The 16,489-nt window shown below is 41.6% G+C and overlaps 1 long non-coding RNA gene across 1 annotated transcript; it reads right to left on the bottom strand.

Annotated features, from left to right (window-relative positions):
- Positions 1–1,136: 1,136 nt before the first annotated feature.
- On the bottom strand, positions 1,137–15,814 carry LOC148540864 (uncharacterized). Its single transcript, XR_015878436.1, has 3 exons — positions 15,684–15,814; positions 13,022–13,242; positions 1,137–1,275 (listed from the first exon to the last, which is right to left on the bottom strand). It is a non-coding gene; the product is annotated as an uncharacterized LOC148540864 (long non-coding RNA).
- Positions 15,815–16,489: the final 675 nt, after the last annotated feature.

Below are 16,489 nucleotides of genomic sequence, written 5' to 3'. Positions count from 1 at the left end.
GGGGTACTGAGGGACATAAAATATAAATTGTAAGCTTGTAAGCAGGGCCCTCTTACCATTTTGTCTGTCTATTATTACACAGTCTTGTTTTATTTTTGCTTTGTTCCCAATTGTACAGCATATATAAGTAACTGTTATTATTATTAATAATAATAACAATAATAATTATTATTATTATTATTACTAATGGGTCTCTGTGGGGGCCAATGTCTGTTTTTTGTTAGTGTGTGTGTGTTTTGGGGTGGGGGGTAGGTGGATTAGGAGAGGGCCGGGCGCATTGCAACAATTCTCAACAGGTTGCAAGTAGACCTGGAGACAGCCCTGGACTGAGTGATGCTTCTCCAGTGTTGCACATACCAGCAGCAGGTTCAGGCAGTATTGATAGGGAGTTTTTAAGTGAAGGATATGTGCCAAAGGTGGCTAGGCTCTTTGATGTGACCATGTCCTCTTCTTGTGCAAGCACAGCTTTGTTTCACTCAGTGCGTTGCAGGGTGAATGCCCACTTGGCAGTTTTTAAAAAAAGTAATGAATGCAAAATTTTGTGTGGAGAATGTGATCAGTAAAAATGTCATATCATAGCTTACCTTAGTACCCTTTTAACTTCAGGCCTTGCTCTTTGTGGCCTCTTTGTAGATCTGGGTCTTTCTAGAACACATGTTCTTATTTTGTGGTACAATATATAATGAAGCCTTCAGTCAACATTGTGGTTGCTGGATTACTTGTGCATACTGGGGTATATATATATACTATGACACTAAAGTAGATAGGAAAATGCAAAAAAAAATTCTGCCAATCTCAACAACATGCATTCAAAACAAACCTCACCAAACTCTATCATTCCTTCTCCTAAATCTCCTCTATACTCCACTCGACCTTCTCACCTCACCAAACTTTATCATCCCTTCTCCTAAATCTCCTCTATACTCCACTCGATCTTCTCACCCCTCCCCATTTCACCCTCCAACAGTTCACACATCATCTTCATGCGTATGCACTCACCGGCAGGTCCTTCCTATTGGCAGATCCAACAGGTGTGGATATAGGTGCCAGCAGTGTATAATGGAGATCAGACCACAGAATGAATTACTGAAGCAGGTTGTGGTTTATTAGCCAAGCAGAATAGAATGAGTTGTAGGATAATGCAGGGTTATCACAGTAGGTACACAATACAGCAGGTTCTGTAGATCCAGCCAGGAATGTGCAGGGGCTAATGCAGGTGGTTTGTGTGTATATGAGAGTATAATAACAAGACATTCCACATTTTGGATGCTTCACCTAAAACCAAAAACACAGGGCGATATAAACACACATAACATAACACATCCACATTTCAATGCACTCCAGTCCACATTTTTGTAGAAAAGCATTCAGCACATGACCTTTGGTTAATATAACAGCAAGGTTCTGCTCACTAATCACATATTTCACACTAACTAAAGTGCTATCTACCAGCTCTCTTATGAAATGGTGTCTTATAGCAATATGCTTAGAGTGACCATGGTGTTTGGTGCTAGAAGACAAATCAATTGCACCTTTATTGTCATATGCAATGCTGATGGTATCAGTAGTACAAAAAAAACCTAACTCACATAAAGGGGTCTAGTTACTAAGCAGTGTTAGGCGACAGAGTGAAAAGTGATGTCTGTGATAAGTGCCAGCCAATCAGCTCCCAACTGATCTCACAGGCTGTGTTTGAAAATGACAGTTGGGAGTTGATTGGCTGGCACCTTATCACTTTCTTATCACTTTTTACTCTGTCTCCTAATACTGCTCAGTAACTAGACCCCAAAGTCTCCTTCAGCCACAATGCTTGTTTGGTTGTTTCTGTGAGTGCCATGTACTCAGTTTCAGTGGTAGACAAGGCAACAGTAAGATGTTTCCTGCTGGCCCTGCTGATGCTATATCTGCCAATGAAAAAAGGTATCCGGTGTAGTAACGCCTATTGTTCTCATCTGATCCCCAATCAGCATTACAGAAGGTTTGTAAATCCAAACTTCCAGTTTTAGCAAACTTTTATTTCGCAATCCAATGCTCCCTTCCAGGATTGATCCCAAATTGACTAACATGAGTGTTGGCCGGACATGTGCCAACACTTGCATACTACTCATTTCCTCTATCTCTGCCTCTGTCATTGGCAGGGCCGGATTAAGGTCAGTGGGGGCACCTGGGCTACAAGCTTGTGGGGGCCCCAATAAAACTGATATATATATATATATATATATATATATTAGTCCAAACCCCAAATGGTATATATATACAGCCAGGTGCATAAATATTGGGACATTGACAGAATTTTCATATTTTGGCCTCTATTCACCACCACAATGGCTTTGAAATGAAACAAACTGCAGACTTTCAGATTTAATTTGAAGGTAATTACATCCAAATCAGGTGAACGGTGTAGGAATTACAACGGTTTCTATATGTGCCTCCCACTTTCTAAGGGGCCAAAAGTAACGGGACAAACTAAACAATCCTAAATGTGACTTTCACTTTTTAATACTTTGTTGCAATTCCTTTGCAGGCAATTACAGCCTGTAGTCTGGAACGCATAGACATCACCAGACGCTGGGTTTCATCCCTGGTGATGCTCTGCCAGGCCTCTACTGCAAATGTCTTCAGTTCCTGCTTGTTCTGGGGGCATTTTCCCTTCAGTTTTGTCTTCATCAAGTGAAATGCATGCTCAATCGGATTCAGGTCAGGGGATTGACTTGGCCATTGCATAACATTCCACTTTTTAGCCTTAAAAAACTCTTTGGTTGCTTTTGCAGTAGGCTTCGGGTCATTGTCCATCTGCACTGTGAAGCGCCGTACAATGAGTTCTGAAGCATTTGACTAAATATGAGTATATAATATTGCCCAAAACACTTCAGAATTCATTCTGCTGCTTTTGTCAGCAGTCACATCATCAATAAATAAAAGGGAACCAGCTCCACTGGCAGTCATACATGCCCACACCATGACACTACAACCACCATGCTTCACTGATGAAGTGGTATGTTTTGGATCATGAGCAGTTCCTTTCCTTTTCCATACTCTTCTCTTCCCATCACTCTGGTACAAGTTGATCTTTGTCTCATCTGTCCATAGGATGTTGTTCAAAAACTGTAATGGCTTTTTTAGATGTTGTTTGGCAAACTCTAATCTGGTCTTCCTGTTTTTGTGGCTCACCAATGGTTTGCATCTTGTGTTGAACCCTCTATATTCACTCTTGTGAAGTCTTCTCTTGATTGTTGACTTAGACACATGTACACCTACCCCCTTGAGAGTGTTCTTGATTTGGCCAACTGTTGTGAAGGGGTTTTTCTTCACCAGGGAAATAATTCTTCTGTCATCCACCACAGTTGTTTTCCGTGGTCTTCCGGGTCTTTTGGTGTTGCTGAGCTCTCCGGTACGTTCTTTCTTTTTAAGAATGTTCCAAACAGTTGATTTGGGCACACCTAATGTTTTTGCTATCTCTCTGATGGGTTTGTTTTGATTTTTCAGCCTAATGATGGCTTGCTTCACTGATAGTGACAGCTCTTTGGCTCTCATATTGAGAGTCGACAGCAACTGATTCCAAATACAAAAGTCACACCTAGAATCAACTCCAGACCTTTTACCTGCTTAATTGATATTGAAATAACGAGGGAATAGCCCACACCTGTCCATGAAATAGCTTTTGAGTTGACAGTCCCATTACTTTTGGCCCCTTAAAAAGTGGGAGGCACATATAGAAACCCTTGTAATTCCTACACCGTTCACTTTATTTGGATGTACTTACCCTCAAATTAAATCTGAAAGTCTGCAGTTAAAGCACATCTTGTTTGTTTCATTTCAAAGCCATTGTGGTGGTGAATAGAGGCCAAAATATGAAAATTCTGTCAATGTCCCAATATTTATGCACCTGACTTGATATATATATATATATATATATATATCAAGTTCATATATATATATATATATATATATATACTGTGTGTGTATACTGTGTGTAGATATATATATATATATCCACAAACCGGCGGCACTCGGACATCAAAAGTGTAATAAAATAGGCAGGTTTTTTGTGTGTATACTATATATATACAGTATATATATATATATATATATATATATATATATATATATATATATATATATATGAACTTGATATTAAAGCTGTTCGACATTTTATTAATAAACATATATATATATATATATATATATATATATACACACACACATGAAATATGTATATATGGCTATGTATATATTATACAGTTATATATATACTGTGTGTATATATAAAACAGATTGGCTGGCACTCCTCAAACATATAGGTAAGTGCCTGGGTGCCATCTGTGATATAATGTACAAATGGTGTGTACATAAGTGGGCTACCTGCCTGTCAGCTGCATCGCGGGGGGAAGGCTGAGGACGAAAGAGCCACTGAGAATCTTCTGTGTGCTTGCAGCCTCGGCTTCTGACAGTCAAACTCTCGCGAGACTTGACATCATCTCGCGAGACTTTGACTGTCAGAGCAGAGGCTTCTGCAGCATAGAGAAGAATCTCAGTGGCTCTAGTGACTAGTGAAGCTCCCCGGCGGCCGCTGTTTAGGGAACAGCTGAGCCGCCGAAGAGGATCAAAGCTGAGACAGCTAAATGCTGTTCTCAGATTTAATGTTTGTACCAATGTCTGGTATGTCTGTTTAATGTTTGTCTGGGGACAGTGTGTGCGGCCCCCTATGTGTGGGGGCTCCGGGATGACCGCCCCTAACGCCCCGCCTAAAATCCGGCACTGGTCATTGGACATATAGCTTTTGTTATTTTTGACAAATTGGTGTACTGACAGGTTTAGCATCCGCCATACCAAAGTTGTTGAGCATTGCCTCAATAGATCCTTGTTGGTCAATGGTAACAGTCCCACCAATCAAATTTTGTATGAGCCTTAGACCCAGAAGTTGGTGCGTCTCCCAAGTTCTTTTAGTTTGAACCTGTCACTCAGCAACAATTTTACTTTGGCTATTTGGCATTCTTGACCTGCAAGCAATAGATCATCTACATACACCACTACAAAGAACAAGCTTTTTTATTTGTACTTGTAGTACAGTTTTAGATTGTACAAAGTCAATTTCTAGCAGTACACTGTCAAGCTTGATGTACCAGCAATGGCCACTTTGTTTTAGCCCATTCAATTATTTCTTAAAAATACATACTTTACCCTCTGGAAATGCTCAACATTGTAATGTTCTAGTGGCTCCATGTAAATTTCTTCCACTAGCTCACCATTTTAGAAGTCTGCATCAAAGTCAAGTTGGTGTAGCAGTAAATTATACACAGTAGATATAGGATTGACCTGTAGTTAACATCAGTTTTTTTTGGGTGTAAACCTTGGCAACAAGTCAGGCTTTGTAGTGAGGAAGACTTCCAACCGTGTTTAGTTTCTTGCAAAAGACCCGCTAGTTTTTGACATTTACTCAGCCTGTCCACAATGGTCAATATGCTATTGTCATTCAAGGCTGTAAGCTCCTTGTCTGTGGCTGATTTCTGGTCTTCCCAGTAGCTGCTTGACTTTGCTTCTTTTGTGGCTTGAGGTTCACAGCAGATAAAGTTAGCAAATTCCTCACTGTATCTTTTAGGTGGTCTAACTTTGTTGCTCCTCAAAGAGCTCCTGCTCTGTGATTAATCACTTGTATCTGTAGTCTCAATTTCTGACACGCTTTCAGCTGTTAGCATGCCTAGTACCACAAATCCCTGTGGTGTTGCAGCATCCATCTTGTCTTTAGTTGAAGCTGTCTCATGAAAGACTACATCTCTTGACTTTGTGAGCTTTTATTGACTGTCCTACTATCTGTATTCGTTGCTTTCTTGACAATATCCATGCATAACACATAAGATGTACTTAGGATCCAACTTGCTTCTCCTTTCTTTAAGGATATGGGTATATGCTGTGCACCCAAAGACACACAGATGATTGACACTTGTGGGGGAATTCAATTGTTAGTGCCGGGCGTCTAACTAATGGTCATCTATAGGAGCAATTCAATTGTTGCTCCAATCATACACCCATTAGCCATGGCAGTCACAGTTTTTCTCACAGCCTCTGGAGGTATGAGAAAAAATGTGTGAAAATCCTTAGTTTAGTCACCCAAACCAGGACTTTAGACACCCAAAGCAGGATTTTAGATGGGGGTTAGCCGCTTTATGCGGCTAAACTCCATTCTTTAGTGCGTGTGAAATACTTATGGGCGTCTGATCGGAGCAACAATTGAATTGCTTCAATAGACGCCCAGTGCTAACAAGTCAATTCCCCCCTTGGCCTTTTGCCAGACCAAGCCTCCAACGGTAATTTACTTGTAACTGCCACTATAGGTGCTCTATTCTTGAGGTATACTGCAGTTAGGACTGCCTCTGCCCAGAATCTGTTATTCAAAAAACGTATCACTTAACATAGTCTGTGCTCAACTATTGTTCTATTTACCCTCTCACTCACGCCATTCTGCTCAGGTGTGTAGGAAATTGTTAATTGGTGTTGGATGCCATTATCTTAAAAAATAGATGCATCTCTGTTCTCCTAATCTCCACCATTGTCAGACCTCAACACATTTATTTTTGGCCTTTTTGAGTTTCCATTACACTCTTGTATTCTTCAATTTTGCTGGTTAATTCACTTTTGGTTTTCAGGAACATTATGTATTTCATCCTTGTATCATCATCTATTAGTGTCATTAAGTAACAGTTACAACTCATTGACTCCACCTCCATCATTCCACACAGTTCCAATGGTGCCTTTAATTTGGACACTGGTAACGTGTTTGCTCACCCTTCAACGCAGCTTTCATATTCTGGTCATTCTGAGTTGTTATGAACATTCCCGTCACCATGCCATCTAGAAGCCTCTGTACATTGTCATACCCTGGATGACTTAGTCTCATATTCTTGCATGTGTGAATAGGTGTCCAGCATTGGGAACAGAGGTAGGTACGCCTGATCCTGTCATCGGGTGGTCAAATGGAGGAAGTCATCTTCAGTGACGCCGATTCGGGCACCATGTTCTCTGGCGCTAATGCAGGCGAGCCTGAATTTTCAAGGATTCAGGTTCATCCTATTGGTATTGCAGCACTTTGAAATCGGTTCTGGCTGCAAGCTGCTTGTGGGCCAGTAGCCAATCAGAAGCGGCCGCATCGAGCCAAACACAGCGAGTCATGTCATAGATTGTCCACTCGTGGCATCTTATATTAGAAGTTGCAGAGCAGAGAGCAAAGAAGAAGGATCTTAAGGGAAGAGCTCTGGCGGCCACAAAATAATCCAGAAGACGGTGCGATAAAGCATAAAGACTGCGGCAGAGCCCTGAGGACGGCAGCAATCAAGAAAGAAGCTGAGGACCAGAGAGGCCTGCAGTGGAGGGAAGCAAAAGAGCTATATGAAGCTCCCCACTGCGACCTCTTTTGCCAATACTGGTAGATGGCCTTGGGCCACTACTACATATATATAACCCTTCCTAGACCACCAGGGTTGTCAAGCATTAGGCCCGTGGGTATCAGTTAGACCGCTAACCTGTGCCAATGAGTAGGCAGGTCCAAGGCCTGAGCCATTTGTAGAGCCAAAAAAAGTAGAGGTAGGACATTATCCATCTAGACACCTCCTGCCTGTTACGTCAGTTGCATCAAGTTCATTCAAATTATTTATTAAAATCTGCATAATCATAACAAAACAAGCATTCCAGCATCAGCTACCAGCAGCATGGATAAATCCCAGCACATGTGATCTCAATTGCCAACATCTTCATTATCAACTTCCTTATTAATGATCGGAGGCAAAGGCAAACTGACTCCTCCCATATCCAGAATTCCCAAGAAGAATCCTTGTGGTCTAAGACTGCTGCTGGGGGTGAATCTTCATCACAGAAGATGACCAAGAAGACTTATAGTTTCACACAACAAATGTCTGTGAAACATAAATTTGCAATAGATAGAAAGTAAGACAGCTGCCTTCCTGTTGCACAGTGGATCACTGAAGCCATGATGGCTATGTTAGCATTAGAACTGCATACAGTATCCGCCATCAATGCCTCTGGTTTTAGACAATTAGTTGAAGTCATGTGTCCATGCTACCAACTTCCATCTCGATTCCATTTTACCAGAAAACAAATTCCTCACCAGTGCCAAGACATAAAAATAAAAAATATATTATGTGCATACAAAATGCCATTCTACCAACTATCCTCATTAGTTTGACCAGTATTGGTCAAGTATCCTCCCACTCCCGCCTCCAAGATTTTGCCCGTGCTGCTCCCGACCTTTGGAACTCTCTCCCTCTCCCTATCAGACTCTCCTCCTCTTTACAATCCTTCAAATGGGCTCTCAAGACCCACTACTTCATCAAAGCCTTCCAGCTCCCATCCTAACTTGCTGCAACATGCTCTTTCCACATCGCAAGTACACCAACTTGTGTACCAGCTCTCAAGCCCCACCATTGGCTTTCAAAGCCGCATCGTAAGTACACCAACTTGTGTACCGGCTCTCAAGCCGCACCATTGGCTCTCAAAGCTACATCGCAACTACACCAATTTGTGTACCGGCTCCCTAGCCACACCGTCGGCTCTCAAAAGCCGCATCTCATGTACACAAACTTGTGTACTGGCTCCCTAGCCACACCATTGTCTCTCAAAGGTGCATTCCAAGTACACCAACTTGTGTACTGGCTCTCAAACCGCACCATCGGCTCTCAAAGCCACATCATAAGTACACCAACTTGTGTACCGGCTCTCAAGCCTTACCATTGGCTCTCAAAGCCGCATCTCAAGTACACCAACTGGTGTTCTGGCTCTTGAGCCACACCATCAGCTCACAAAGTCACATTTCAAATACATCAACTCTTACTACTGCCTCAAAGCCACACCATTGGCACCTTAGCCGCACTATCGGCTCTCAAAGCAACACCATCAGCTCACTTATTTCTGCTGCCGGCTCAAAGTCGTACCATTGGCTCCTAAGCTGCATCATTGGCTTTCAAAGCTACAACCTTCCTACACATCGGTACTCAAGCCACATCACCAGCTCTCCAGCCACACTGTCAGATCTCTGGTTGCCTCATTAACACTTTCTGGGCCTGATTCAGAGCCGCTCGTAAGCGGCCGCTCGTTCGCTTCGAGCGATGTTCGCACAACTGCGCATGTGTATGGGTTGTAATACGCATGCGTGAACCAGTCATTGTGGTCAGAAATTGTGTGCTCGCAAAATAGCGAATGCCTGCTAATTTGAGTGACAGAATGAGGTGTTTGTGGGTGGTAACAGGGGAAGGTGCTTGAAAACGGGGAGTGGTGATCCGAACGCAGGCATGCCAAACGGTCAAAACGGGCGTTTTAAGGGTGTGCATAATTAACAAAGCAGCGTCATCGACCACGTCACTTGGTTATCTTTTAGCCTGAACTGCTCGCATGATTGCGGTAGGAATATCCTACCACAAGCACTGCGAGCAGTTCATACGCCTTTCGATGTACTCGATTAATCTAATAAATAGCGGAGATGACGTAGGATGCGAGCGGCCAGGGGGCGTTTTTTACAAAATAGCGAGCACATGTTTTGTTCGCTCGTTCAGACATAGAGGCGTCAACAGACCACAAAGAGCGTGCGCTCTATTTAAATATCCGGCCCCTTTTTCTGACCGAGCGAGCGCAGATAGCGTCCGGCTCTGAATCAGGCCCTCTGTTCCAAACTCCTCACCTTACCACTGGATCCCATCAGATACTCGCGTAAGCTGCTACTACCCTGAGTATAATGTCCAGGCGGCCACCTAAATACCGGTGAGCATCTCCAGTTCTAAGGGAACAATGGGTGGCTGTTAGTGGCGGAATACCTTGCTAGGCTGGGTTCTAGGGGGCTTACTCGAAGTAGTCTCTGGGATTCATAACAGAAGGGGGGCATGTTACCTTGTCCAGCACACTGGAGAATACTGTGTTTTTTATGCAAGCTACTGAAACCATTTGAAATTGTAAGCAATAAAGTAAGTTTAGACATTGACAGCCTGTCAGGTCATTCCCTTAATTAAACTACTGGAAAAGCAGCTAGAGAAGTTAAAGGAGGATACAAAACTAAGTGATACCGCTAAGTATGTTGGACTTGTAAATAAAGTTATTTATTTGCTTCACCAGGACCTTGCAAATGGATTACTATGAGGGATGATTGAAAAGTAATGAGACTGATTTTTTTATTCAGAATCAGATGACTCCACAGGATCTGAACATTTTTATTTTTCAAAGTAGCGTCCTTCACATTCAATAATTTTTTTGCAGCGTTTCAACAATGTTTCAAAGACGTGCAGTAGACTGTTTTGTGACATCACTTTTAGTGTTGCAGCTGTGGCATTTTTCATTTCATCTGTTGAGAACTTCTATCCACGCAGTTGTTGTTTTTTTCAGGGTTGGGAATGGCCAGAAATCACAGGGTGCTAAGTCTGGGCTATATGGAGGGTGTTCAAGTGCTGTCCCATTAATTTAAGTCAGTGCTGCCAATGCAACAGCAGCAACGTGTGGATGGGCATTGTCTTGGAGCAAAAAGCATTGTTTCTTCAGCAAATGTGGTCTTTTTTTCCTCATGGCTCCATTCAATAGGGTTTTCAGGACGTTTACAAAGTAGTCACAATTAATTGTCTGTCCACAGGGAACCCAGTGTTGTAGTTTCACACTGTGCGCATCAAAGAACAGTAGAAACATGACATTACACGCCAAAGGAATCACATGGAATGTTTTGGGCAGAGGTGAATTTGCGTGTTTCCATACACTGGACTGTTGTTTGGTTTCCGGATCATAATGTTGAATCCTCGATTCACCACACGTCACAATCGATGTCAGGAAATTGGGTATCTTCTCCGACATTCAAACCGTGTTCTTGCACAATTAAACTCCTAGCACACGCGTGATGCATTTTCAGTTCCTTTGTCATGGGCTGAACACATTTGAATGAGATGCCAAGTGAAGCCAAAAGTTTGCGTAAAGGTAACCTTCTGTCATTTTGCAACATCTCTGCAGGTTTGGCAATGTTGACATCTGTAACCACGGTGGATGGTCTCCTAGAATGTGCTGAGTTAGTCTCTTACCCTCTATTACCCTCTTTGAAGTGCTTCCACCACCAAAATACTGCAGCATGGCTAACTTTCTCCACCATATGCTTGCCGTAACATTTCATGAGTTTCATTTCCATTTTTTCCAAGTTTAACACAAAATTAAAACACACTTCTGACGTAATCTCATACACGTCTTCCTTATTCGCCATGACGAAGCAAACAAAGATCTTCCACTTGCTGTGACCAAACAAAGAAGACTACAGCAGTCCAACTGCAGGTTCAGACACATCGATGTATGAGCTTCACAATAACCAACATAGCGTTGCCACGTCTCACTACTTTGCAATCAGCCCTCATACATTACATAATGTCTTTCTTTTCATCTGACACAGATCTTAATAGATGCAAAGAGCACCTTGCTAGCAAGTTGTCAAGTGGCACAGGACACAACAATGTCTCCTCCAGTTTCTCCTGCAAATGCTACTGCCAGAAACCCACTAATGATGATGAGTCAACTCAGCTCCCCAAAGAGAAGCGTTATGACATCTGGTCAGGCTTAAAAGAATTGGCCACATATATTTACACTTAATCGTAACTCAATCTTATTCCTTAAGCATCAATAGAATGGTGGAGGATTACTTTGGTGATAATATACAAATTAGCATGTCACACAGTCCCTTTGAATACTTGGAGGGAAAAAAGGAAAGAGTGTTTAATATAGCCAGGAACCTTGTGAGCAATAGGCTTCTTCTATAAATAAATTCTAAATTTTATGAGGATGACCTTTGTTGCCAATTACAACAGAGACTTCTGTAACAGTGGTTTCCAGTGGGAATGAGCTAATATTGTGTGATAATGAGATTATAAGTGATGGGGGTGATGATGAGGATGATGATGAAATCTTCCAAAAGTGATGAAAATTAACAACACTGTTAGCTGCCTTAAGCCCACTGGTAGCTTTGTTTAACCAAACCACCAAGATGTTCTCTTTTATGGGGGTTCAAACAAACCAAGCACTTCAGCCACAAAAGTGGCAGTCCCTTTTGCTGATGTACTTGGTTTGTTAAACTATGCATGTCCTTTTTCATATATAGAACATAAGAGTGGGTGGGAGGACCCAAGAACATTTTGTTTGCCAAGATTGTGTGTTTGACAGGTACCATATATATAATGTTAATAATAAAAATAATTTATAGGGTGCCATAAATGGTACACAGCGCTGTACAGAGGGCAAAGCAATAAGACAGAACAGGGTAAAACAGTATAGTATAATTCAATAGACAAGTAACAACTAGCACTACAAATCTCAATGCAGCCACTGATGCAAGGTGCAATGGAAATATTCAGTGTAAGCTGAGACCTGTAGCTATTAGCGTGGGCACAGATAATGCATCTAGGTTGCCTAAAGAAACAAAAACAACAGAGGGATGGAGTCCAGGGGCAGAGAGCCCAAGGAGGAGGTATAGAGTGTAGCTGGTGTGCAAGAGAAGTAGGTAATGAAAATAGGAAGGAGGAAGGCCCTACTCATAGCGTTTATAGTCTAAAGGGAATGGGGAGACAAATGGAAGACATAAGTAGTGAGCCAGTGTAAGGGGAGTTAAGGGCAGGAAGCAGGAGTGAGAAAATTGGAGTGCAAAAGGGTGAGGTAGACTACATGGTGACATGGTTAAGTGGAGGACAGATATGCTTTTTTATGAACAGGTGGGTTTTTAGCACCCGTTTAAAGCTATGCAGGCTAGGGGATAGTCTAATAGAATGAGGGAGGACATTCCATTAATGGGGGTAGCATGTGAGAAATCTTGGATTCGGGAGTGAGAGATAGTAACCAGAGGGGAGGAAAGGCGATAGTCATTGGCCAACTGGAGTGGGTGGGTAGGAGTATGTAGGAAGATTAGGTTAGACATGTAGGTAGGATTGGAGTTGGAGAGTGCCTTATACATCAGAGTGAAGAGTTTAAAGAGGGTTCTATAGGGGAGGGTTATATTACTGTAACTTACTGGGGCAGTGATGTATCTTGCAAAGCCAGCCATCACTAGCTTCTCGTCCATGCATAGGCCTCATGTCGGGCAGCTTTTCCACAGAGTAGCGTCATCCGGTTTATAATCCTTTATTGTGTGTGCTTGACAGGCAGCGTATATTACTGTACTTTATTGAGGAGTTGATGTTCTTCTGTATCTTGTCATATAATTATGTATTCAAGCCATCAACTTATTCACTGCTACACAGATACAGAATAGTATCATCAAACGATATAATTTTCAAGTTATATCATATCATCAAATCATATAATTATCAACAAGGCTGTGCCTTGAATCGCCTGTATTGGCCTCATGTCTGTGATTTCATGTTTGGAATAGATTCAGTTTGCTTTCTATTTTCAAAATCTCTTTAGGATTTTGGAAACTTGTTTCAGAATAATTTCTACCAAGTCTCAGATTTACTTTTCTTTACAGTTATTACTGTTGGTTATTAATCAATGCGATACCTGACTTCCACTACATAAATACTCCACCTCCATTTACCTGTACTGGCTTCAGGCCTCTGATCTAGTTCTTGATTAAAACAATCTATAGGATTTTATAGATTATTAAACTGCCATGCTGCCTAACACTGCAGTACCACTGTTTCATAGATATGCTATATTCATTTAAATTTCTTAGTGTCACTGGTCTGTCGCTTAGTTTAGCTAGTCAGCTCTCTGCAGTCTTTGGTGAATATTGGTAAAAACAATATTGTGAAGTGATCAAAATGAACTGGAAATGAATGTTGCTGATGCTTACTAATACTGAAGGAACAAAAACACGTCCAAATTACACGATTTTAGCTGTTTTTATAAATTATTAAAGAAAACCATAACACAACAAAGATTTAGAACCAAAATAAAGGGGTCCGCACACATCTCTATTGGTAATAGAAATTTAATTACAAGTGTAGTTATTGTGATCCTGCCAATTCATCAGTGCTACTACTACTGTTTCTTCATTACATGTTATTTTCGGGTTGGGTATGGGATCCCGGCTGTCGAGATGCTGGCTGTCAGAATACTGACAGCGGCATCCCATAAGTCACAATCCCGACAGTAACAGGTAAGTTCCCTAATGCTAACCCTTACCCCTAACTCTCCCTCCCCGGTACCTGAACCTAACCTCCACCCCCTAGTTCATAAACCTAACACCCCCCTCCCTGCACCCTAAACCTTACTCTCTCCCCTTAGTGCCTAACCCTAACCCTCCCCCTAGTGCCTAACCATAACCCCTAACCCTCCCCTAACCCCCTATACTTACCTTCAGGATGCCAGCTGTCAGGATTCCGGCGCTGGTATTCAGACCGTCAGCATCCCGTCTGCCTGGATGCTGACTACATGCAGTTATTATCATATGTTGTCATGATTAACTTTCACAAATGCATTGATATTCTATCGCTGTCATTTGGTTTCATTCTAGTTCATGATTAAATTTCTCTTGATAACTGTATTCTTATCAAAGATTTATTTTCACTTTATCCACAAATTGTCAGGTAATAAGCCTATAAGTTAAATTGCAACTTACTAAAGATGCCTAGTGGTGTTCCCCTTTTCCGGTGTGAGTGTATGCGTGGGTTATCTTAAGTAATTTGTACAAAGTTGAACTGAGTCTGCAATACCACAGAGAGAACACAACTTGGGTGGAGGCATTGCTTTTGGGAAACTAGGACAGAGGTGAGATGACTGTGCGAGTTACCACCCCTCCAGGTGCATTGGGCACAAACGAACATCACTGCATGGTATATACTTGTGACAAGTAATAGGTTTGAGTATAACATGTAAGTCTTTATAAACCACTTAAAATGTAGTCCTTCTTTGCTGGATCCCTGTCAGAAGTAGTGCCAGATCTCAGAACAAAAATAATGACAGCCTTAAGGCCCCCATACATCAGCAATCTGAAAACCACATTTGAACAATATTAAGATTTATTGCCCGATTTTAGGATTTCCCAATCTAGCAACCTGCGCCCATACATTACAGATCTTTTTCAGTGATTTGCAGATCATTTTCAGCAAACACAGATCTGCCAATCTTGAAAGGCCCATAGTTTTACTAATAACAGTCTGCAAATCGTCTGATCATGTCCATACACTAGCAATCTACAGCCCCAATCCATCTGTGAAATCCAACATGTTGGACAATCTGATTTAACAATTCCAATCACTTTTTGGTTGCAATCTGCGATCTGTGAAGCCTGAATACATTGCAGATTTTTATACACAATCGATTGCAGAATTGCCACAATCGATTGCTGATGTATGGGAGCCTTTACTTAATTCACTGCATCTCAGTTCTCTCTATGTTGCAATGGTTACCTTGGTGATCTGTATTGCCTCCAGGTGTTACATGTGCTAACATTCATTTCTTTAGCAATGTTTGGGCTGATTGACTCATTGAGATTGGACTCAGGTGAATTCATAAGGCTGTCAGCATTTATTGGCTGCCAGTGATATTTTCATATTTTCTTCAGTCTTTTTTTATTGTACAACACATAAAAATTACAATAAAATACAATAGTAAAATCGATAAAATTTTGTACAGGTTTTACTTTCATTTTCAAAAAATGAACAAAGAAAGTACACAATACAAAAAGAAGGTCTTAATCAGTAGAAGATCTATGGCTATATGTCACTCACCTGTCCACCTGCTCCCTCCGTATCTGATGGTCAGGGTGACAGTATCGGGGTTCCGTCTGTTCGCTCTTCATCAGGCAGGCTGGTTCTTCTGGATTTGGCACTTCCTGCCCCATCCGTTAGTGTGTGCAGACAATCTTCTCAGCAGCTTCTCTTCTGCTGGTGCTGACGTTTTGCCGGAGTCTCTTCCTGGTTCTCTGGAAGGTGTGTCAAGTAATGTGACGGAAGACTTTAATAGGCTTCATTCCCTTAATTCCCTGCCTATTTAAACCTGCTGCATGATCTGCACAGTTTCCACGATCCCAAGGAAGCCTGTTTAGTCAAATGTGGAGTACAACAATCCCGTGACGTATCGTAAAGTGCTTTGGATGGACAGACCCATCCAAATGAATGGACCCCATTTTGCATAAAAATGTTGAACATCCATCTCAGTTAAAGGTAGCTACCCATCATTCATGAAATAGTGCCTCCAATAATAATTGTTTAACTAAACCTAGAGACAGCAGAGATTCTGAAATCCAAAATCTATAAATAGCTTTTCCCCTACAGAAACAAATACCGCCAGATATGGGAGTAATGGTTTAATCATGGAATGAGTTTCCCATTGAGAAAAATCAGAAAATAATAAGTACCCACATGTTTTCTGCAGTTTAAGTGGTATAAGGCAAAAGCTTATCCCAAAAATGCCTGATTTTCCTACAAGACAAAAAGTGACGTTGTTATGCAATTAGGTGGCATGAAGGCATTGACATTTAATAAAGATTCTAGTTCCACATACTGTTTTCTATAGGCTGGAGAAATATACATTC

This window comes from Taudactylus pleione, unplaced genomic scaffold, assembly GCF_031769625.1.
Source record: "Taudactylus pleione unplaced genomic scaffold, aTauple2 ptg000016l, whole genome shotgun sequence".
NCBI lineage: Eukaryota > Metazoa > Chordata > Amphibia > Anura > Myobatrachidae > Taudactylus > Taudactylus pleione.
This window is presented reverse-complemented; position numbering and strand designations above follow the sequence as displayed.